At 39.1% G+C, this 23,778-nt stretch overlaps 1 protein-coding gene across 1 annotated transcript in view; it reads right to left on the reverse strand.

The window, feature by feature from the left end:
* Nucleotides 1-23,778, reverse strand: part of Lekr1 (leucine, glutamate and lysine rich 1) — a 185,636-nt gene that overhangs the window by 140,090 nt on the left and 21,768 nt on the right. The gene's annotated exons all lie outside the window — the stretch shown is intronic.

Consider the following 23,778-nt stretch of genomic DNA (forward strand, 5'->3'; position numbering starts at 1 on the left):
AAGGTGTGAGTTACCATCTCTCACCAGAAAGTGACTTTTTAAAAAAATTATTTTTTAATTTTTTGTGTACGAGTGTTTTACCTGCATGTTTATATGTACACCGTGTGCTTGACTGGTGTCCAAGGAGGTTAGAAGAGGGGATCAGGTCCTCTGGAAGCAGAACTGCAGACAGTTGTGAGCTGCCATGTGGGTTCTGGAAAGCTAACCAGGGTCCTGTGGAAGAGCAGGGAGTGCTCTTGACCACAGAGCCATCTTACTCACTGCTTTTTCCCTTTTCAAGCAGGGTCTCACTGTGTAACCTATGCTGGCTTGAAATTGCAATGCAGATAAGGCTAGCTTGGAACTCTCAAACATCTGCCTACCTCTGCCTCCACCTTAAAGGCATGTGCCACCACCTTGGGCCAAGTGACTGCTTTCTAATTCAGTGACAGTTTGAGTTTTGATTCAATAGCCAATTATCATTTGTTTAAAATTTAAAGAAAATGTAAAGTTTAAAAGAAGACTGGTAATAGACAATTTTAAAAGGATGTCTTTAAGTGTGTATGTGTATGCCTCTGTGAGTTTACACTCATCAGCACCCAGGAGGACACAGAGCATTAGGTCCCCTGCAACTGGAGTTACAGTTTGTGAGCCCCTTACTGTATGTGGTGGTTTGAATGAGAATATCATCCACAGGCTCATATATTTCAGTCTCCAGGTGATGAACTGTTTGGAAGGATTAGGAGCATGGTCTTGTTGGAGTAAGTTTGTCCTTGTTGGAGAAGGTGTGTTGCTGGGAATGGGTTTTGAGGTTTCAAAATTCCATACCAGTCCATCTGTCTCTCTCCTCCCTCCCTCGCCCTCTCCCCCTCTTCCTTACCCTCCCCCCTCTCATTCTTCCTCCCTCCCTCCCTGCTCCATGCGGAGCTCTCAGCTACTACTTCAGCACCATGTCTGTCTGCTGCCCACCATGATGGTCATGAACTAACTAACCCTCTGAAATTATAAGCAAGGCCCCAATTAAATGCTTTCTTATGTGAAAGTTGCCTCTGTCGTGGTGTCTCTTCACAGCAACAGAACAATAACTAAGACAGTGTTAATGCTTGGAATCTAATTCAGATCCCATCTAAGAGCAGTAAATGATCTTAATCATTGGACAATCTCTTTGGCCTGAAATGAACAAAACTCTAATCTTTTTTTCCTAGCTATAAACAAATGAGAAATAAAATATCCAGCCAAGGAAATCAAGATTATTAACAAAGAAGAACTCTATGATTCCATGTTTGCAAGAAAGTAGATACTCAACTAACTCACTCTCTCTCTCTCTCTCTCTCTCTCTCTCTCTCTCTCTCTCTCTCTCTCTCTTCATATACTAACATGAGCTCATGGTTTACATGTAATACTACAAAGACCTGAGACTGCTGCACGAAGAATGATGTTGGTAAAGAGTTCGTGAAAATGCTGTCTTAACAGATAACTTGAAAAAATAAAGATGGTCTAAATGCAAGAGGCCAGGGAAACAGAAAACAAACGTCAGCAAAGGAAAAACCAAACAGCTGCAGCAGACACAGCGTGTCCAGTTAGCTCTCTCTTCCAGCCAGCAGCCCTCTACCCTTGCTGGCCAGTTCTAATCAGACTATATGCATTTCTATTTCTCCATCTGTGCTTCTTCAAAACATCACATAGAAGAAAGCCACTAACTTCACTTAATAAAATTATTAACTTTGCAAAAGCAAACTAAGAAAAGGTAAAGGAAAATCTAAATGACAGACACATATGTGACTCAGTAAGGGAATAGTATACATTTAACATTAGTCTGTAGCGAATAATACTTTAGGAAGGCTGAGTGTACAGTTGATGTGAATTTAGTTGATAAACTTGGCCTTACACCAAGGGTCTTCCAATTACACACTTTAAAAAGAAGTGCTCACCAGCTGCCATTTGGCCTTGTCCTCCTATGTCTTCAGGTTTCCCCTATACATGGTCCTCTTTCAACACCTCTTCCACAATTACATTCATTCATATAGTTTCATTAAACATGGCAAAGAACTATAAAAACTGAAACCACAAATTAAGTAGAACACTAAACGGAGAAGAGACACTCCTCACATTCCATGATGCATCCCATAATGCCCCTATGGAATGATGGGTTCCTTTTTGAGACATGATCTCACCACACAGCCCTGGCTGGCCTCAGGATCACAGAGATCTGCCGGCCTCTACTGTGCAAGGGCTGGAATCAAAGGCATGCACCGTAACACCCAGTGTCTGTATTACAAGTTTAAGCAAACACTAATAACAGATTATGGATAAAACAACTTCCTTGAGTTGTTCAAAGGTTGATACATCATCTAAAACAAATTAGAAAAATGACTCATCATTTTCAAACGAGTCAACTTGTATTTCTTTAGAATTTTGTTCAAATAGCAGGGACAAGCACAGAAAGATTACACTAGTGCCAGGATTTCAGCACAATACGTGTATCATAGTTTAAATGCTTTCATGTTTTAACTGGTAAAAGTAACTCTGAACTAGATCAATTGTGGAACTAAAGCTTATTTTATAGGGGTTGCTGTTTGCTCACTACCAAATACAAAGGACTTTTATCAAAATATTATTTAGAATGTATTAGTTAATCATCCAAATATTTTTCAGTGGAGGAATAAGAATTCAAAGCACAATTCTGATGGTTACACAAACACCTAAAAATGTTGGCAGTGTTTATGAATGTATTTCTCAATATTGAATAAAAGAAAAAGCTATTATACTAACATATGTATCAAAAATATTCCTTATGTTTTAAAGACAAGGTAGAAATGGCTATCTCTATCAGAAAATGAAAAACAAAAAGAAAAAAATCCTGGCACAAAAATCCAGAAAATCCATGAAACTGTGAAAAGATCAAATTGACAAATAATTGGAATAGAGGAAAGAGAAGAAACTAGGTCAAAGGCACAGAAAATATTTTTAACAAAATCATAGAAGAAAATCTCCCCAATCTAAAAGAAAGATGTGCCTATCAAACTATAAGAAGCATAAAAAAAAAGTAGAACAGAAAAGATATTCCAAATAATACATAACACTAAATGTACAGAACAAAGATAGAATATTAACAGCTACAAGGGTAAAACCACCAAGTAACATAAAAATAAACTCACTAGAACAGCAGTTCTCAACATCTGGATCACAACCCCCAAAAGACCATCCAAAAACACAGATATTCCTAACAGCAATAATACAGTTATGAAATAGGAATAAAAATAATTTTATACTTGGAGGTCACCATAACATTAGGAACTGTATTAAGAGGTCACAGCATCAGGAAGGTTGAGAACCACAGCATTAAAATAACACCTGACTTTTTAATGGAGACTTTGAAAGCCAAAAACAGCTGGACAGATTCTATAAATATAGAAACCAGGCCAGACTATTATACCCAGCAAAACTATCAATCACAATCAAGAAAAAGAAAAACATTCTACAATAAACCAAATTTAAACAATTTCTATCTGCTAAACCAGTTTTACAGAAGGCATTAAAAGAAAGCTTCAATCTGAAGCAGTTACCCACACCCAAGATAATGAAAAAATAATCCCACACCATCAAATCAAAAGGAGAAGGAAAAAACCTACAGCATAACAACAAAATAACAAGCATCAATAAATACTGCTAATTTATAACTCTTACTATAAATGGTCTCAATTACCCAATAAGAAGACACAGACTTATGGCGTGGATTAGAAAGTAGGATCGACCTTTCTATTGCATCCAAGAAACATAACTCACTATCAGGGATAGGAATCATCTCAATATGAAAGGACAGAATAAGATATTCCAAGCAAATGGACCCAAGAAGCAAACAGATGATAGTATTTTGTACATAAATGACCCAGAAATCAGGACTAGGAATCTGCTACAGCTGAAAAAAATATTTTCAGCAAAGAAAGTAGTAGGGTACTTTAACACACAAAAATCAACAGCTCTCCTACAAACAACAGACAAAGAAAGACATTAGAGAAAGAACATCTTTTACAATAGCCTCAAAAAATAAAATAAAATAAAATAAAATAAAATAAAATAAAATAAAACAATACCTTGGGATAAGTCTAACCAAAGAAGTAAAAGACTTGTAATAAAAACTTCAAGACATTACATTTAATACAGAAACTGAAGGTATCAGAAGATGGAAAGATCATCTATGCACATGGGTCAGTAGAACTAATACGGTCAATACAGTCATCCTACCAAAAATAATCTACGAATCAACACAATCCTCATTCAAAACTCTAACATAATTCTTCACAGAAATTAAAAGGACAAGTTTCAGTTTCATATGGAAACACACACACATACAGAGAGAGAGAGAGAGAGAGAGAGAGACCACAAACAAACACAAAACTGGACAGCTAAACAATCCTGGATAAACAAATAAAGGAATTGCTGGATCTCAAGCTGCATTACAGAGCCACAGTAATAACAGCATAGTATTCCCATAAAAACAAACATGTAAAATGAAATCAAACTGAAGACCCAGACATATGGATACCTGATTTTTGGCAAGAAAGCCATATGTACACACTGAAAAAATTAATTTTTTTTCAAAAATGGTGCTGGTCAAACTGAATGACTGAATTAAAAGAACCCAAATATGGCTGGAGAGATGACTCAGTGGTTAAGAGCATTAACTGCTCTTCCAGAGATCCTCAGTTCAGTTCCCAGCAACCACATGGTGGCTCACAAGCATCTGTAATGGGCATCTGATTCCATCTTTTGGTGTGTCTGAAGACAACCACAGTGTACCCACATATATGAAATAAATAAATCCTTAAAAAAAAAAGAATCCAAATATATTCATCCATACTTGATATTCTGAACAACTCCAAATGCATCAAAGAACTCACCATAAAACCAGTCATGATAAAAGAGAAATCAGTGAACAGCTTTGAATTCACTGGCACGGGAAAAGGCTTTCTGAACAGACCACCATTAGCACAGGCAATAACATAAACCATTAATAGATGAGACCTCATGAAACTGAAATGCCTTGGTATGGTAAAGACACCATCATTCAGACAAAGTGTCAGTCTACTGAAAAAAGAATTTTTACCAATTATACATCCAATAGAGGTTTAGTATCTCAACTATATCAAGAGCTAAAGCCAACAAAACAAAAAACATTGAACATCAAGAAAACAAGCTTGTTGCAAGTAGATTACACATTAAGTAGAGAGATTTCAAAAGATGAAACATGGGTGGCAAAGAAACATTAAGCCTGTGTTCAAGATCTTTGCCATCAAAGAAATAAAAATAACAGCTACTTTTGAAATTTCATCTTACACCAATAAGTATGGACATGATCAGTAAAACAAATAGCAGCTCACACTGGTGAGGCTGTGAGGTAAGAGAACAATCAAAGACTGCTGGTGAGACTGCAAACATGTACAGCCACCATGGAAATTAGGGGGGCTGTTTCTCAGGAGCTGGGAATTCATCTGTCTCAAGATCAAACTGTACCACTCTTGGGTATACACCCACAGAAATACCTGCTCATCCACGCTCACTGTGGCTCTATTCACAATAGCCGGAAATTAATAACAGCTTTGATTTCCATGAACCACTAAATGGTTCATTTACACATGGTTCAAAACGTGGTACATTTTACACAATCGAATATTGCTCAGCTATTAAAATATAATGAAATTTGCAGGTAAATGAAGTTAACTAGAAAAAAGTCACAGTGAGTGTCTTAGTGTGTTAGTCAGGGTTTCTATTACTGTACAAACATCATGACCAAGAAGCAAGTTGAGGAGAAAAGGGTTTATTCAGCTTACATAGTCTCATTGCTGTTCATCACCAAAGGCAGGCAGGACTGGAACTCACACAGGCAGGAAGCAGGAGCTGATACAGAGGCCATTAAGGGATGTTATTGTCTTGCTTCCCCTGGCTTCCTCAGCTTGCTTTCTTATAACACCCAAGACTACCAGCCCAGGCATGGCACCACCCCCAGTGGGCCCTTCCCCCTTGATCACTAATTGAGAACATGCCCCACAGCTGGATCTCATGGAGGCACTTCCTCGACTGAAGCTCCTTTCTCTGAGATAACTCCAGCCTAAGTCAAGCTGACACACAAACCAGCCAGTACAATTGACCCCTTGTCAGCTTGACACCCGAACACATCACTATTAAGCCTCAACCCGTTCTTATTCATCCCCAAGATCTAAATAACTTTAAAAATCCCACAGCCTTTGTAAATTCTTAAATATTAAAATTCAATCCCTTTAAAATATCCAATCTCTTTTAAAATTCAAAGTATTTTTTTACAATTAAAAGTCTCTTAATTGTGGGCTTCACTAAAATACTTTCTTCCTTCAGAAGGGAAAAATATCAGGGCACAGTCACAATCAGAAGCAAAATCAAACTCTAACCACCCACTGTCTGGGATCCACTCACCATCTTCCGGGCTCCTCCAAGCGCTTGGGTCACTTCTCCAGCCCTGCCCTTTGTAGCACACACCTGTCTTCTAGGCTCCAGCTGCCTGTACTCCACCGCTGCTGCTGTTCTTGGTGGTCATCTTATGGTACTGCTATCTCCAAAACACTGCTGTCTTACATCTGCAACTAGGCTTCACCAATAGCCTCTCATAAACTCTCTTCATGATGTCAAGCCTCAACTCCTTTGCATGACCCCTTTAGTTCTAAGCCATCAATTGCAACTTAGGCTGCACCTTCACCAATGGTCTTCTGAGGCCTCTCACAATACAGAGCCTCAGCTGTTCTTCATGACCCCTTCATGCCTTCAAAACCAATACCACCTGGGTGACTCTTACCCATTACCAAGTCCTAGCACAAGGTACAACCTTGACTATCTCTGGAACAGAGCTTCTTTGTGCTCTCAGAAACGCTTCTCAGAATATTTCACCTCAGATGTGTTCAGGTGTCAAACTGACAAGGTGATGCTAGGTTCTTCTTAATCACTACTAATTTCTTAGCTCCAGCTAACTAACATTAATAGTCCCAGTAATGCAAAGGTTTCGCTTTAGTAGTTCTGATATCTTGTTAATCACAGCTGATTCTTCAGCCCCAGCTAGCCAAAACCAGGAATCTCCACAATCAAAGCAGAAATGGTCTTGATAAGAGTCTTTAATCTTCCCTCTGAAATTTCATAAGCCATCTTCTGCACTGTTCTCAACATTATCTTCCAAGTTCCTACAGAACACTCCACAGAGCTCTTAACATCCCGAAGTTCTAGTTCAAAGTTCCAAAGTCCTTCCACAGTCCTCCCCAAAACATGATCAGGTTCTCACAGGAATACACCACTATGCTGGTCCCAATTTGTCTTAGGGTTTCAATTCCTGCACAAACATAATGACCAAGAAGCAAGTTGAGGAGAAAAGGGTTTATTCAGATTACATAGTCACATTGCTGTTCATCCCTGAAGGAAGGCAGGTCAAAAAGCAGGAGCTGATGCAGAGGCCATGGAGGGATGTTACTTACTGGTTTGCTTCCCCTGGCTTGCTCAGTTTGCTTTCTTATAGAACCCAAGACCACCAGACCAGGGATAGCACCTCCCACAATGGGCTCTCCCCCTTGATCATTAGCTGAGAAAATGCATTACAGCTGATCTAATGGAGGCATTTCCTGACCTGAAGCTCCTTTCTCTGCAATAACTCCAGCTTGTGTCAAGTTGACACACAAAACCAGCCAGTACAGTGAGTAAGGCAACCAGAACCTAAAAGACAAATATTGCAAAAGACAAATCTTGTGCTGCCTATTTCTGGTCCTATTACAGAAGACAAGCCTTAACATATGTTATTAAACACAGAAAGATAGAGCTGGTGTCTAAAAGCTTCTCCCCTACTGACTTGCATTCATGGTACTAGCAGCTACTCTGCACACTGCCAGAAGCAAAATGTAAATACCAATATCTCCCATCTAAATCTTGCAACCTACAACAGTGACTTGCCTGAAAATATAACTGTACACAATAGTACACAAGTGTTATGGCCAGTAACTTTCTAATAGGACTTAACCCACTCGGTGAGATGGAACCCATACCTGGCACTGCTAAAGTGGCCAAGAACATGACACTATACAGGTCATGGGCCTAGAAGAAAACATCATACAATCATTTTGCTAAAGGAACATAGCAATAGAATGACTAATGACATACTGCTATACCTAGAGGTCAGTGCCCTGCTCAACCCTCATCACAGGAGCTCCTTCTTGTAGTAAAGAGGAATTAACACACAGACCCACAACTGGATAATGTATAGAAAGTGGCTTTGAGGCACTCAGTCTTAAATGAGAAATCTTCATCAAATCCCACCCCACTCAGGGATCTCTGGGAAGAGGAGATGGAAAGACTGTAAGAGCCAGAGGTGATGGATGACTCCAAGGAAACTGTTTCACAGACACAACAGGACCGATGCACATATGACTTCAGGGAGACTAGGGCAGCATTCACAAGGCCTGCACAGGTTCCCGTCTGACACAGTCCAGCACTGAGAGGAGAAAGAGGGCACAGGCTCCCAGCCCCAACCCAGAAGCTATCTGCAATTGATCATTTGCTGGCAAAGGGAAAATACCTTTTCTCCAGTGGAGTCTCTCTGGGTATATTAGCAAGCCCTATGCAAGGAGTAGTTGGCCAAGACAAAACATACTCAATGGTAATGTTTTAGACTTTTTGTCTCATTTTGCTTTGTTTAGGTTTTTTTTTTCCCTAATGGTCTTTTCCTTGCTTATTTTGATTTCCATTTCTGTGTTTTAGGGAGCATTTGTATGTGTGTTTCTTGATTTTTTGTTTGTTTTAAAAGACAGATAAACAGAACATACACGTTGGGTGGGTAAAGAAGTAGGATAGTATGTGGTGTGGGGGTAGCAACTGGGGAACTGTAAAACATGATCAAAATTTGATGTAGACAGAAAAAGAAAACCCACCTAAAAGAAAATTTCTCTATGAAAATAAATGTGACTTTTATTAAGTTTTATCTCGTGTATAATACAAGTCTTAAAAAACATAACATCCTTAAGTTTTAAGGTTACCTACACGAGCATAGATAAAACAAAAGTATATATTCATGACAAAGTGAAATTGTGTTTGATTTTTTTGCTCTTGATGAAATAAGGGCTAATCCTGTATTTAAATATGCATTTCCCTTCTTTTTGTCTTCTTGTCATATCTTACTTACACTAGTGATGTAATCAATAAATAATTTTCTATGTTTGCATTCTTTGATCCTTTCCGAAGTTAAACAATCAGTCTACGAGGTGACTCCTGGCTGGCAGCAGGTAAAATGTGTGCCTACTCTTCAGAAGACAGACAATGACAAAACTGAGGAGCAGTCACCTACAGGTGACAAAGCGCATGCCCATTCATAGAAAAATGGAATATAAATTCCAGGAAATTATTATGATTCAATCTTGAATTATAGTCAAGTGACAATTCCCAATGTCATTGGCATTCACCTGGATCCACAAAGAAGCAAAGCAAGAAACACCTTTCACAAACACCTTAGACATTTACTGAATCCAAATGTGACAGGATCCACCATAAGTAAGGCTGCATGCTGAGAACTGAATCTGAAGAGGCAGAAGGCATGTTAAAACCAGTGCAGATGATGCAATTCACAGCAGAGAGCCATCTGTAGGCACACATGCATTTAGTGTTAATAGAAAACATGGGTGACAGCAAGAGACATATTGCTTCCATTTCTTCTTTCTTGACATAGAAATCACTTAAAGTATAGGATTTTAATGCATAAGCTTGAGTACTGTCCAGGAGATGTATAAACATTTCTAAGTTATGCATAGTGGTATAAAGTAAAAGTGAAATGCAGTATGAAAATCTTGGCTTCATGATTTATTTTGTGTTTTAATCATATAGCTATAATTTGATACAAAGCCTAGGACAACTGGTAAATACCGTGTGTACACCACTGGGCTAGGCCCTGTAGATAACACCAGAAAAGATAAAGCCTCAGTTTCATTCTTTAAAATTCTGACAAATTAAAAAAAAAAGATTTAGCAAATGCCAACTGTACTGATCAGTTTTTATCAACTTGACACAACCTCAGACATATCTGGAAAGAAGAAAACTTAATTGAAAAAAAAATACCTCCATAAGTAGGCAATTCCATAGAGAATTTTCTAGATTACTGATTGATGATTGATGTGAGGGCCCTGCCCACTGCTGGTGGAGCCCTCCCTGAGCAGATGGTCCTGAGTAATATAAGAGCACAGGCTGAGCAGACCATAGGGAGCAAGGCAGTATGCAGTTTAGTTTTCCACCACAGCTTCTGCTTTAGCTCCTGACTCCAGGCTCCTGCCTTGAGTCCCTATCTTGGATTCTTTCCATGGACTGTGACCCAGGATACATAAGCCACATAAAATTCTTCCTCCCAGAATTGCTTTTGGTCATGGGTTTTATCACAATAGAAACTCCAACTAAGACACAAGCAGAAAGACAAGACAGTACACACTCAACTACTCAGCTGTTTTCAATTGTTAAGTGCTATAGAAGATCAAAAAGGACATCACTATGTGTTGCAAAAGCCAGACATAACATCATGTAGAAGACAGCTTTAGAAGTGTATAAATAAACTCAAGGAAAGAATGAAATGGGTAGTTTATTTTGGTTAGGGAGAAAAAACAAACAACAAAAACACTCTATAAACACTCTAAACAAGAATGGCCTCTTCATATTAAGTAAAATTTATGTCAGAATTATACTTTTTATATATAGAAATTAGTTATTTTCTTAAAACTAGCCGTATCAATACAATTTCAAGTTAAGACTATAGGTCAAATCATTATTAATAGAACCTCCATTTTCTCTTAAAACATTCCAAATTGAACTATAAACCTGAGGTCATTTCACTTACAGTAAGTTATCTCTGCAGAGAATCTACTGCTTGGTATGCTTTCATTTAAGAAAGTTCTGTCTAAATAGCACTAGGAAGGACATTTGCTAATAAATATCCTTGATTCTTTTAAAAAGATTTTAAAAGGTTTTCTGAGTTTTCAAGGATTTATTAGAGGGCTGGAGAAACAGGTCAGCTCTTAAGAGCACTTGCTATTCTCAAAGAAGACTTGGGTTCAGTTCCCAGCACCCCTAACAGACAGCTCACTCCACAGTAACCCCACTTCCAGGGGATTTGATGTCTTCCTCTCACCTCTGAAAGCACCAGGCATATACATACATGAAGGCATTCATGTATACACATAAAATATAAGTGAATAGTTTTCTCTTTTAAAATATAACACACATTAATTCAAATGTATATGAATATCTAAACTATGAGATCTAAAGCCTATGCTCTGAGAAGATTGCATTTTCAAATACAAAATAAACCTAGAGTTTATAGAAAATAACGTTTTCATACCTCAGTTAACATTATCACCAACAATCATCACTTCTTTTTAAAGATTTATTTATTTTATCTATATGAGTACACCATTGCTCTCTTCAGACACAGTAGAAGAGGGCATCAGATCTCATTATGGATGGTTGCGAGCCACCATGTGGTTGCTGGGAATTGAACTCAGGACCTCTGAAAGAGCAGTCAGTCGGTGCTCTTAACCGCTGAGCCACCTCTCAAGCCCCAACCATCAATTCTTGAGGACAGTGGCTCATGCTTTTAATTCCAGTCCTGAGGAGGTGGAGGCAGAAGGATCACTGTAAGTTCAAGGACAGTCTGAGCTAAACAGTAAGATCATGGCTCCAAAAATTCAAAGGAGAGTGAATAAGCAAACATGTATCAGGCAACTACCCTATGAAGGCCACTGCTCCAGCTGATAAAGTGAGGTCTCAGAAAGGAAGACACAAAACCCTCTAATGTATGACCTCTTTCCAACAGTTTACAGTGCACTGCTTGTATGTATTTACCCATTTCTCCTTCCATCAACTCACCTCTTAATCTACTTAACCATTGATCCAGGAATTACCAATTCATTCTCACAAAATATCACATACTAGATTTTTTTTATTCGGTATATTTTTATTTACATTTCAAATGATTTCCCCTTTTCTGGCTTCCCACTCCCCAAAAGTCCCATAAGCCCTCTTCCCTCTCCCTGTTCCCCCATCCACCCCTTCCCACTTCCCTGTTCTGGTATTGCCCTATACTGCTGCACTGAGCCTTTCCAGAACCAGGGGCTACTCCTCAGTTCTTCTTGGACATCATTTGATATGTGGATTATGTCTTGGGTACTCCAAGTTTCTAGGCTAATATCCACTTATCAGTGAGTACATACCATGGCTGATCTTTTGAGACTGGGTTACCTCACTTAGTATAATGTTCTCCAGCTCCATCCATTTGCCTAAGAATTTCATGAATTCATTGCTTCTAATGGCTGAATAGTATCCAATATATACAAAGAACTCAAGAACTTAGACCCCAGAAAACAAAATAACCCTATTTAAAAATGGGGTACAGAGCTAAACAAAGAATTTTCACCTGAAGAACTTTGGATGGCTGAGAAGCATCTTAAAAAATGCTCAACATCATTAGTCATTAGGAAAATGCAAATCAAAACAACCCTGAGATTTCACCTTACACCAGTCAGAATGGCTAAGGTCAAAAACTCAGGAGACAGCAGGTGTTGGCGAGGATGTGAAGAAAGAGGAACACTCCTCCACTGCTGGTGGGGTTGCAAATTGTTACAACCACTCTGGAAATCAGTCTGGCGGTTCCTCAGAAAACTGAGCACGTCACTTTCAGAGGACCCTGCTATACCACTTCTGGGCATATACCCAGTGGATTCCTCAGCATGTAATGAGGATACATGCTCCGCTATGTTCATAGCAGCCCTATTTATAATAGCCAAAAGCTGGAAAGAACCCAGGTGTCCCTCAACGGAGGAATGGATACAAAAATGTGGTATATATACACATACTAGATTTTAAAAAGTCATGTAGGTAGTATGTATATCTGAAAATAGTTTGATTACATATAAAGTAACTACATTATATTACTTATATTATGCCTCAAGGGGAAAGTTGTTCAGGGCTGGTTGCAGAGAGAGATGATGTTGTTAGAGGCTAAGGCTCTCTTATTAGCAGGCCATTGTCATCATTACAGCAACCTCACCATTGCAAGAAGGTTGATGCCCCTCATCTTGACATGTGATAAGGAAAAGGATGGTGAAATCTTCGTGTAAATCCAAGGCTTTTAACTTACATATCATGTCAGATCTTTACAGAAAGTCACGTTAATTTCAAAGCAAGATGGGAAGAATGCAGGCTTTACAGGATGCACAAAGAAGGTTCCATTCTGCTGCCTACAAAAAAATAAATAAATAAAACCAAACCAAAACAAAACAAAAAACCCATACAATAGAGAATCCCACAGCAAGCCATCACATGCTTTCATACCTGTTCATAAGTGAATCAATTGAATATCCTTTGAATATTACTAGACATAAGGCACTATGCTAAAGATAAAGAATAAAATTGCTTTCTTGGAACTTACATTGCAACCAGAAATGCAAACACCATTTGTACCCAGTCATCTAGATTGCCAAGTAAAAACTGGTTTGGACAGGGGCAACAAGTCACCCAGGCTTGCAGCTGTCCAAACAGATCATGCTAGGAAGCAGATATGCAGATTCAATACATTAAGAAGATGAAAACCAGGAAATATCACTACTAGATAAGATAGCAGATTATAAGCTGTCTTTTTTTTTCTAAATTTTTTGTTTACATTCCAAAACGCTTTCCTCTTTCCCAGTTCCCCCATCCCCATATGTCCCATACGCCTTCTCTACACCCATACTCCAATTACCTCCCTCCTTTTTCTCTGTGCTGGTACTCCCCTACAATGCTGGATCAGGCCTTTCCAGGATCAGGGCCTTCTCCTTACTTCTTCATGGGAGTCATTTGATATGCTACTTGTGTCTTGGGTATTCAGAGCTTCTGGGCTAGTTAATATCCACTTATCAGTGAATGCATTCCATGTATATTCTTTTGTGATTGGGTTACCTCACTTAGGATGATATTTTCCAGTTCCAACCATTTGCCTACAAATTTCATGAATTCATTGTTTTTTATTGCTGAGTTCCATTGTGTAAATATATCACATTTTCTGTATCCATTCCTCCATTGAGGGACATCTGGGTTCTTTCCAGCTTCTGGCTATTATAAATAAGGCTGCTATGAACATAGTGGAGCACGTGTCCTTATTACATGCCAGGGAATCCTCTGGGTATATGCCCATGAGTGGTATAGCAGGGTCCTCCGATGGTGTCGCGTTCAGTTTTCTGAGGAACCTCCAGATTGATTTCCAGAGTGGTTGTACCTTCTTGAAGTCTCACCAGCAGTAGAGGAGTGTTCCTCTTTCTCCACATCCTCGCCAACACCTGTTGTCTCCTGAGTTTTTAACCTTAGTCATTCTGACTGGTGTAAGGTGAAATCATAGACTAACAGGCTGGATACATAAACAATAAGCTGTCTTTATGTGACCCAGCTTTGATGGTTTATATTGATTATTGTAAATGTTGCTTTTATCTCCTCAGATAAAGTAATGAGATGAGAGCTGTTCCCAAGCTATACAAATACAGGGCTTAGGCTGAGCCCAGAGCATTGCCTTCTCTGTTCTAACTGTCCCTAGGCCTAGGCCTGGAAGCTTCTAGCCTCCTACAATCTATTCTTCCAACCGACTGATTCAATTGGCTTCTCTTGGCTTCTGACTGAATTGCTCTGCTTGGCCTCATACTAACTTTGGCAATCTGTTCTAATCTTCTGGCTCCTTCTCCTTCTTGGCTCATTTCTCTCTTCCCTGTGTCTAGCTTGTTCTCTCTACAATCTGTCTCTGTAAAACTGTCCTGGTAAATCTGTCACACACACACACATACACACACACACACACACACACACAGAACCTGTCTCTCCTTCTCTCTCCCTCTCTTCCTCTTCTTCTCCTTCTCCCTCTCCCCCCACCCTGCTCTGTTCTTAAGTAGCCTCTCTTTCCTGTCTCCTATTAGTTGGGTGTATCCTATCTCTGACACATTCTGTCAAACCTTTCCCTGATAAGTCACTTTGTCTGCCCCTCAATTACACATTTTAAACATGGCTGCTTCCTTCTACAAATTTCATTGTGAGGAATTAAAGTTATGTACTAATGTGTCTGTATTACATTACAATGTGTCTGTATTACAGCCCGGTCATACTGTAACACGGGGCATGTCTGCATTGCAGCTATCTTTGCAAGTGATCCCTTGCCAGAGCAGCCATGATGCTGGATTAAAATTTCTCTACAGATTTTCACTTGACAGGACTGAGAATTGCCCTGGAGAAAAATATTTGAGTTAGGTTAATTGAAGTGGAAAGACCCACCCTCAATGTGGGTAAAGCATCCAAAGAGAGCTGGACTTATCAGGGAAAGAGGTCTATTAATATTAGTAAATAAATATGAGTCTGCATAATCTTGCTAGATCTGGTGATGGGGAAACCCATGTAAACTTTATTTATACTGATCATAAAAAGACCTGCCACTTTCTTCTTATTGTTCGGATGTGCCCCCAAGAGAAGGAACCAAGGAGGACAGTATATTCTCTGCGGTCTGGACTCAGAAGCACAACCTGTGGATGATATGGAACGGGGGACTAAGACATAATAAAGGGTTAGCTGACCTGAGAACTACAGAATATGAATAAAACATTTAGTTTCCTCAAAATTCATAAGATGCAGAGTACTAATATAAATACAATAGGTTCATATTTATATGCCTACAATAAAAATGTGATACAAATTTCTAGGTTTAAATTATGTTCTTATGGTCATGTGCCTACTGGAATAAGTTTTGAACAACACAAAAGGAATGAATTCTTTTCTAGATGGTTCCAACTGTATAAGCATGGCCATACACCAGCCGGTGCTAGTGTGCATTTCCCTGCAGTGTCACCTTGCATCACAGAAGGATGACCAGAGATTTGAAACGGTTCTCTTAGAACCCCACCCTGTAAGAACTACAGTTCTGTATCTGTGTTCTATACCCTTGATTATTCCAAATGAGTTGTCCAGTCATTTGTACATGTCTGTCCCTTAGCTATATCCAAAAGGTACTTCAGAAACCCAGAGAGCACAAGCCTGGGTGGAGGGGCTGAGAGGGCTGGCAGCAAAGGCCTAGGTTCATCTTACACATGGTGGCTGCTGTGACCACAGTTCCACGGGACCTAACAGCATATATGCATGCCTCTTCTCATTCCTTCTGCCCTTAAACTTAAAAAGTATCCCTATGTTTTTAAGAGTTTTGATTTAAAAATGGATTTTTTTTCAGATACAATGGTATTTAGTAATTACAGGTATGGATAAAATATACTATAACCATATTTACCCCTTGCTCAAATCTAAAATTTTCTGGGAGATGGGCCACTGGGCATGCTTCTGGAGAATTATCTTGATTTTGCTTTTGACATGGGAAGACATGACTGTGGGTAGGACTATTCCTTTAGCAAGGGACTTGGATTGTATAAAATGGAGACTACAAGCTGAGCACTGGCTTCCGTCTATCCCTCGCTATTTCTGATTATAGATGTAATGTGACTAAGACTGCACCTTCAACACTGAGCTAACCTAAGTTCCTTTTATCAGAGTAATCTATACAGCAACAGAAAAGAAAGTAAGACAACTCCTCTTGCTGGTTTCTTCTTCCCAATGAGCTCCTTCTTTCTCCCATGGGGAGGAGGTGTATGTACACACACACACACACACACACACACAGTACTTATACAATAGGCATATCTGCTGTCTTTATGATAGCAACAACTATTCCACACCATCCTCTGGCTCGTTTGATACTTCTGACCCCTCTTCCTTGATGCTCCCTAAGCCTAGAGTGGCTGGTAGAGATGTCTGCCTAAGGGCTGAGCACTCGCAGGCACTTACTCTCAGCATTTTGACTGGTTGTGAGTTTCTGCATTAACAGTTGCCCTCTAGAGAAGAGAAGCTCCTCTGACCCACACTGACAGCAACACTAGTATCTGACTTCACTTTGGGTCAGTCTGAGTACCCATACATCGTCGTCGTCGTCGTCGTCGTCGTAGTAGTGATTATTATTATTATTATTATTATTATTTTAACATTTCAAGTTTCTCAAAGCACAACTTAATTTGACTAAAAAAAAAAAAAAAAAAAAAAAAAAAAACCCTCAGGGTTTTATTGAGGAGTATCCCTGTTTTCTCTTGTATCTAAAAACTTCAACAACAGCAAGCCTGAAAGGTATGAAGGAAGCAGATGGAGCCTGAGGACCACTGAAGCGATGAAGCTTCTGGCTTTCCCTTGCTCCTCCTGATGTACACACAGTGCTGTACAGGTTTCCTGCCCAGGTTCCCATGGCCACAGAGAAGAAAGCTGAGAAAGGGCGGCTGACCACGGAAGACATGTTTAGCAATACCTATCTTACTCTGGCCAAACACAACTGAAACTCTACCTCTCCCCCCTACGGTTTCATAGGACTGAGCCTAAAAATACTAGATGGCAAGGGAGGCCAGGCTGAGGCTGGGCTGAAGCTTCATGCCAGCTAAAAATCAAGTATCAACATAACTAACGTGTGCTCCATAAGCGACCACCATAAAGACAGTTCTATTTTAAAATTAAGATGGTAACTAGCAATAAGCGGAGCTTCAGGCCTGATGTATATGTTCTTGAGTAGTTTCACTCCTCTCCCAGATGTTTCCTGGGAATCTCCGGAACTGTTAAGTTTTATTTAAAGGTACTCTAACTTCCTGCACTTATGATGAAGAGTTCCAGCTTATCAATTGTAATCCTTTCTACAGGTTAAATCTCAAACCCTGGGACAAATGGCTCAGGTGCCTACTTAACAAAGATATCAAAGCATATCTGGCTGCCACGTTTTCTAGCAACGCTTAGCTGGTACCAGGTATGGAGGCTTGCCAGCCCTCTGAGCCTCCCCCACCCCAACTGCCCAGCCCAGGGGCTGGGCTGCCCTTCCACCAGAGGCTCTTCCCTATATAATCCAAATTGCCCCCTTCTTACCTGTGCCCTCTTGGCTGCTGAACCAGGTTCCTCTGCCCCCACCCCTGCCCCTCCTCACAGAGCTCAGGGTCAGTGCAGCTCTGGACTCTCAAGATGTCCCTGCCTCTGGCTATGCCTCCTTTTATCTACAGTAAACTTCCTCCTCCTACATACCTAGGAGCAGTCCTGTCCTTCCTTTTTATTTATTTATTTTTCATTCTCATATCAGGAGCCACCCTGCGGACTCACTTGCATCCTTAGCAACCCTTTCAAGGTAACAGCTTCGGAACTCAGCAGTTAGGCGCGGGGCTCTCCCTGACGCTTTCCTGGTGCGCCATTCTTCCCTGAACTCCTCTTTCCAGTAGTTCCACTGCTCAAGACTACATTTAAAATGTGCTCTCATAAGCTCCAGTTCTGCCACATACCGGCTCACCCTGAAATTCATTTCTGCTGTGAAGCCACAGGTTGGATTTACCTGAAGAAAGGTCTCTGAAAAGAACTGTCAGGTTGCTGGGGGTGGCAAGATGGACCTGCACCTCCACCCACACACCCACACCAGTACTGAAGGCAAGGCAAAGAATGGTATCAGCAAAACTTTACCAAATGTGACCCAGAGGAGGGGGGACACTTTAGAGATCTGTGAAACAATAACAAAACAGCCGGGTCATATGGTTCCACTCAAAGGGGAAGCTCTAGCTTTACAAGAGAATTCATGGAAATTTGGATAGAGGATACAGGCTCTCTGTTCTTTCTTACAAATGTGTGTGAATATATAATTATCCCTAAATTGGAAGTTAAGACTTATAAGCCTATAATGAAATCCTAAACAGAAGTATTCTGATCAATAACCAGATAATGTGGCTCTTCAATTCTCTGAAATTAACAGCAGTTGTGATCAGCTGGTTCCTCCATGACGATTTTAAAGGGCAGAATTTACCAGATATACAGCATTCTAGCCTGCTGGTAAATTAGTATAATCAGCTTACATATTACATTTTATAGCTTGGACTTTATTAAATTAAAATTAAATTAAAATTTACAAAAGCAAGATAGGAGTAAATAGAAGCCACATAACAGAAGAAAATATTAGCAAAACATATCTGATATAGGGCTTCAACATTCCCTAAAATATATATCCAACTATTGAAACTCAACAATAAGAAAATAAACAAATGTTTAAAATTGAGCACATAACCAAAACTGGGCTCAGTGGTAAAGCACGCACTTGCCTAAATTCACAAAGCCCTAAATTCAATTTTGGTTTTTAAAAAAGAAAATTTAAAAGAAACTATAATATGAAGAATCTTGAAAAACATGAAGGATTTTGAAATATCACCATGTTTAATTATTTAGAAAAATAAAAATTTCTAAAATTGACATAAGAAGGGGCTAAAAATCAATAAAAAGCAGTTGTAGAGGAAACACAATGGGCTATCATAAACCTTCTACCCAAAGAAGACACATTTTTCCATTAACATGTTTGTGAAATGGGTGCAGACAATTCTTGAGTTAGTTAATAGGTCGGTGCAGACTGCACGGTGGTGCAGGCCTGTTAACTCCTGGGTTGACCAAGGCAGGCAACTGCCAATTTAAGGGCTGCCTGAACTACACAGAGCATGAACCTTGTAAGAGTGTGACATACGCTAGTCTCTATACTACAAGAAAGCTATAGAACAGCTTCATCTATAAATACATAAGGAAGGCTATTTAAAATACTAGAAAATTAAGTCAGCATTCTATCAGAAAAACAAAATTATTCATAAACTTTTAGATATCCCTACGAGCATAAGCAATTACTTTAAATGATTTTTTTGGGGGGAGTGTCTCTTTACATACCCCTGGTTATACTAGAATTCACTATAAAGGACCAGGCTGGCCTCAAATGCACAGATATCTGCCTGCTTCTGCCTCCCTAGTGCCGTGAGAGTTAGAACCAAAGTAACCCTCTAACACTGTTGCCGATGATGTCCTAAAGGACAGTCTGGCACGGCTCTGGACTCTGACCCAGTAAACAGAAGGACTGCTACTTACACTCAGCATCCCTCGGAAATCCTGTAAAGCTGGCTTCTGTTTGTCAGGAAAACCCACTATTTCTGTTGTCTGCTCCCTACTACCTCCGGCAATTGGGGATATAGCTCCTGACTAAAGTGAACAAGGCTGCAACAAATCAAAGTCCTCCTGCTAGTCCCCAGGCTGTTCTGGCTCCCATACAACCAACACCATCACCACACACACACATACACACACACACATACACACACACCACTGCCACACATCTCCTCCAGGTTTTTGCTGTTCTTGCAGCTGAGAGATAGCCTTAACAGTCTAGTCCCTAGTTTAGTAGTTTCACTGCATCCCCCATTCACACTAGGATTAAAGGCATATGCCACCATGCTCAGGATTATTTATTTATTTATTATATTTATATGACTATATTGTAGCTGTTTTTAGACATACCAAAAGGGCATCAGATCCCATTACAGATGGTTGTGAGCCACCATGTGGGTGCTGGGAATTGAACTCAGGACCTTTGGAGGAGCAGTCAATGCTCTTAACTGCTGAGCCATCTCTCCAGCCCTATATATTTTTTAACTTTCAATTTAACTCTCATGGAAAGTGATGCTTTTACACTTACTATGCTCACAGAAATGAATATAAGTGATTATGCTCAGAAAACCAGTACAAAGTACTTATAGCTATGACAATTTATATGTATTTAAAATATATAATAAAACATATTTTGTATATATTTGTGTATATACAAATTGTGTATACATATATTTGGTCCCCAGCACCACATAAGCATATATATATATATATATATTACAAAGGGTAAACATACAAAATTTAGGAAACCGTGAAATATGCCAGATCAAAATGCTTTTTGCTAAAAATATAAGTATAGCTTTTTCTTAGGAAACATGTTTTTATTAACTGCATTAACAAATTAAGCCCAGGCATGGGAGGCAGAGGAAGATCAGTCATGCTTGGTTTACATAATGAAGCCAACATGGTCTATAGGAGACGATATAAAGCACACAGTTCTAGTTTCCTTTCTAGTCCTGTGATGAAGACCATGACAAAAAGCAACTTGAGGAGGAAAAGGGTTTATCTCAGCTTACAGTTTATATAGTTTAGTCCATTATGGAGGGAAGTCGGGGCAGAACTCAGGCAGGAACCTGGAAGCAAGCTCTGAGCAGAGGCCATGAAGGCCTGCCCATGCTTACTGCTTGCTCAGCCCGCTTTCTTATACAGCCTCGGATATCTGCTCTGGAGCGGCACCCCAACTGTGGGCTGGATTCTCCCCGTCAATCATCAGTCAAGAAACTGCCTAAGAGACTTGCCTAACAAGCTATTCTGATGGGGACATCTTCTCAGTTTTAGTTCCCTATTTTGTCTTCAGGTTCACAAAACAACAACAACAACAACAAACCACTAACCAGCATAGATGGGGAGATCATGATTCCCCCAACATACAAACATACAAAAGGAAGAGGAACAAATAGCACTCATTAAAGTGTAGCAACCGTTCTTGATTTAAACCTTAAAGAGCAGGAACAGAGGACTGTCTCATTTGATAAACAGAATCTTTCAAAACCCATAGCGCAGGAACCCAGCAGATGAGTCCACACAGGGCGAGAAGGAAGGCACTCACCTGTGCCAGTTCAGCCTAACGAAGCCAGGGAGGGACAGGGAGGAACAGCGAAGAAATCAAAGGAAAGATCTCATTGGATATGACGTGATGGGATTTTGTGCATATTATTTATCTTCAAGAAAACCAACTGGAAAACATACAGCTAATAAAAGTAAGCAAAGGAGCTAGATATGTAATCAATGTATAAAAATTACTTGCATTCAAAAATATTAGAAGACATCACAAAGAAAAATATCTTATTCCCCCATAGCAACAATAATTACATACAAATGTGTAAACATAAATTTTTATTGACAGGAATTAAACAAATGTATAAAAACTATAACATTTTGTTGAGAAGTTTAAGAACAATTAAATAATTAGAGGGGAAATAGGAAGGTTTTTATAAAAATATCAAATCTGAAGATATTTAATTACTCTAAGAAAGTAAATGCAGCCCCAATCTAAATCTTAACATAAAATCTGATAACTGACTCTAGAATTCTAGAAGACACACTACATTAAAAAGGAGGGGGGACTTGTCCACCAAAGTATCACAGTGAGGCTATCCTAAGGATGGAGCAATTGTGTGGGGTACTGAGTGACTGTGAGGCAGTGGGTCACTAACACCAAACAGGGGGTCCAAATATAATGAGAAATGTGTCAGCTGCACTTCAAGTTAGGGACAAAGGAGGACATATTTAATCAAAGATGTCAGGGTAACTAAGCAGACATTTGGAAAACAAGAAAAACATGACATTAAAAATCTACCTCACATGGTATATAAAAATTCACTGCAAATAGACCAAACAGCTAACTCTAAAGCAAAACTTTAAATAATACCATACAGTTTTTCTTTCTTTCTTTCTTTAAATTGGGATTGTTGCTATTTTTCTTTCCAGTACTGGATGTTTTACTTATCAGATTTACATTTCCCCTTCTGATAACAAAAATCTAATTTCTCTTAGTGATCTCTTTTCCTTTGTTATAAAAGTCTTCATAGAACTGATGACCAAGGCTCTTCCCTTTCTCAGGCTACAGAGGTGGAGATTAGGATGGTCACAAACTCAAAAGAAACAAATGGGACTTTAATGTGTGCTCAGAGGAATTAGAGTGGGCTGCAGGCATATTTACTGGAAAAGACTTAAACAGGATCTGTTTCCCATCCTTTACAAAAGCAGAGAATTTGAATTTTCCTTTATTTCAACAGGTTATCACTGAATGTTCTTCCAATGAACTCCTTTGTACTGAGGCTGTATATCATGACACAGACCTTGGCAGAATTTGGCACAGTATGAAAATGTTAAAAATGAAAAACATAGAACAAAAATTATAAGACAAGGCAAAAAGATAAGCAACCATGAGAAAACATTAGCACATATAAAGTGCAAGAACAGAATTTATTAGAAACTTCATAGACTGGAGATAGAGCTAGTTGGTAGAGTACTTGCCTAGCATACAGAAAGCTCTGGGTTTGATTCCCCAGCAACACATAAACCTGTTGTGGTGATACACGCAGGCACTAGGAAGTAGAGGCAGGAGAATGAGAAGTTCAAGATCACCTTTGCTACATGAGACCCAGCCTCAAAACAACAAAACTCCTGTAAACACACGACTCAACAGAAAACTGGACACTTTATGTGTGCAGGTAATCATCAGAAGAAATATCCAATCTCCACAGTTTATAAAAGGCTCTCTCTTTCATTATCAAAAAAGAGATACAAACTAAATGTCCAGGAGGAAACTTTGTTTTCACACAGGAGACTAAAAAAAAGAAAGAAAGAAAGAAAGAAAGGATGTTGATATTTAAAAAGGGTAAAAGATAGACAATTTCTAAATACTTGATCAAATATAATGCTGTCTTCTCAAAGCACATTTTGGTTTAATAATCATAAAAATTGTAAACTGGAATTTACTTTTGTTAGTTTTGTTTCTGAGAACTTATTCTATGGGAAAACATGTTCAAAGGCTCGTAAGTATAAATAGTACCTGTAATAATAAATAGAAAAAGTATCGATACTGAAAAGTGAAATGACAAATAATGGCATATCTATAAAATAAATTTAAAAAAAAAAACAGTGCCCCAGAAAAGATCAAGGTGTGTGGATTAATGTACAACAATCCCAGCGCATACATATGACAAAGTCACAGAACACACTATTTTATTTATTATTAAACATCAAAAGATACTAAGC

This window comes from Apodemus sylvaticus, chromosome 4 (assembly GCF_947179515.1).
Source record: "Apodemus sylvaticus chromosome 4, mApoSyl1.1, whole genome shotgun sequence".
Taxonomy (NCBI): domain Eukaryota; kingdom Metazoa; phylum Chordata; class Mammalia; order Rodentia; family Muridae; genus Apodemus; species Apodemus sylvaticus.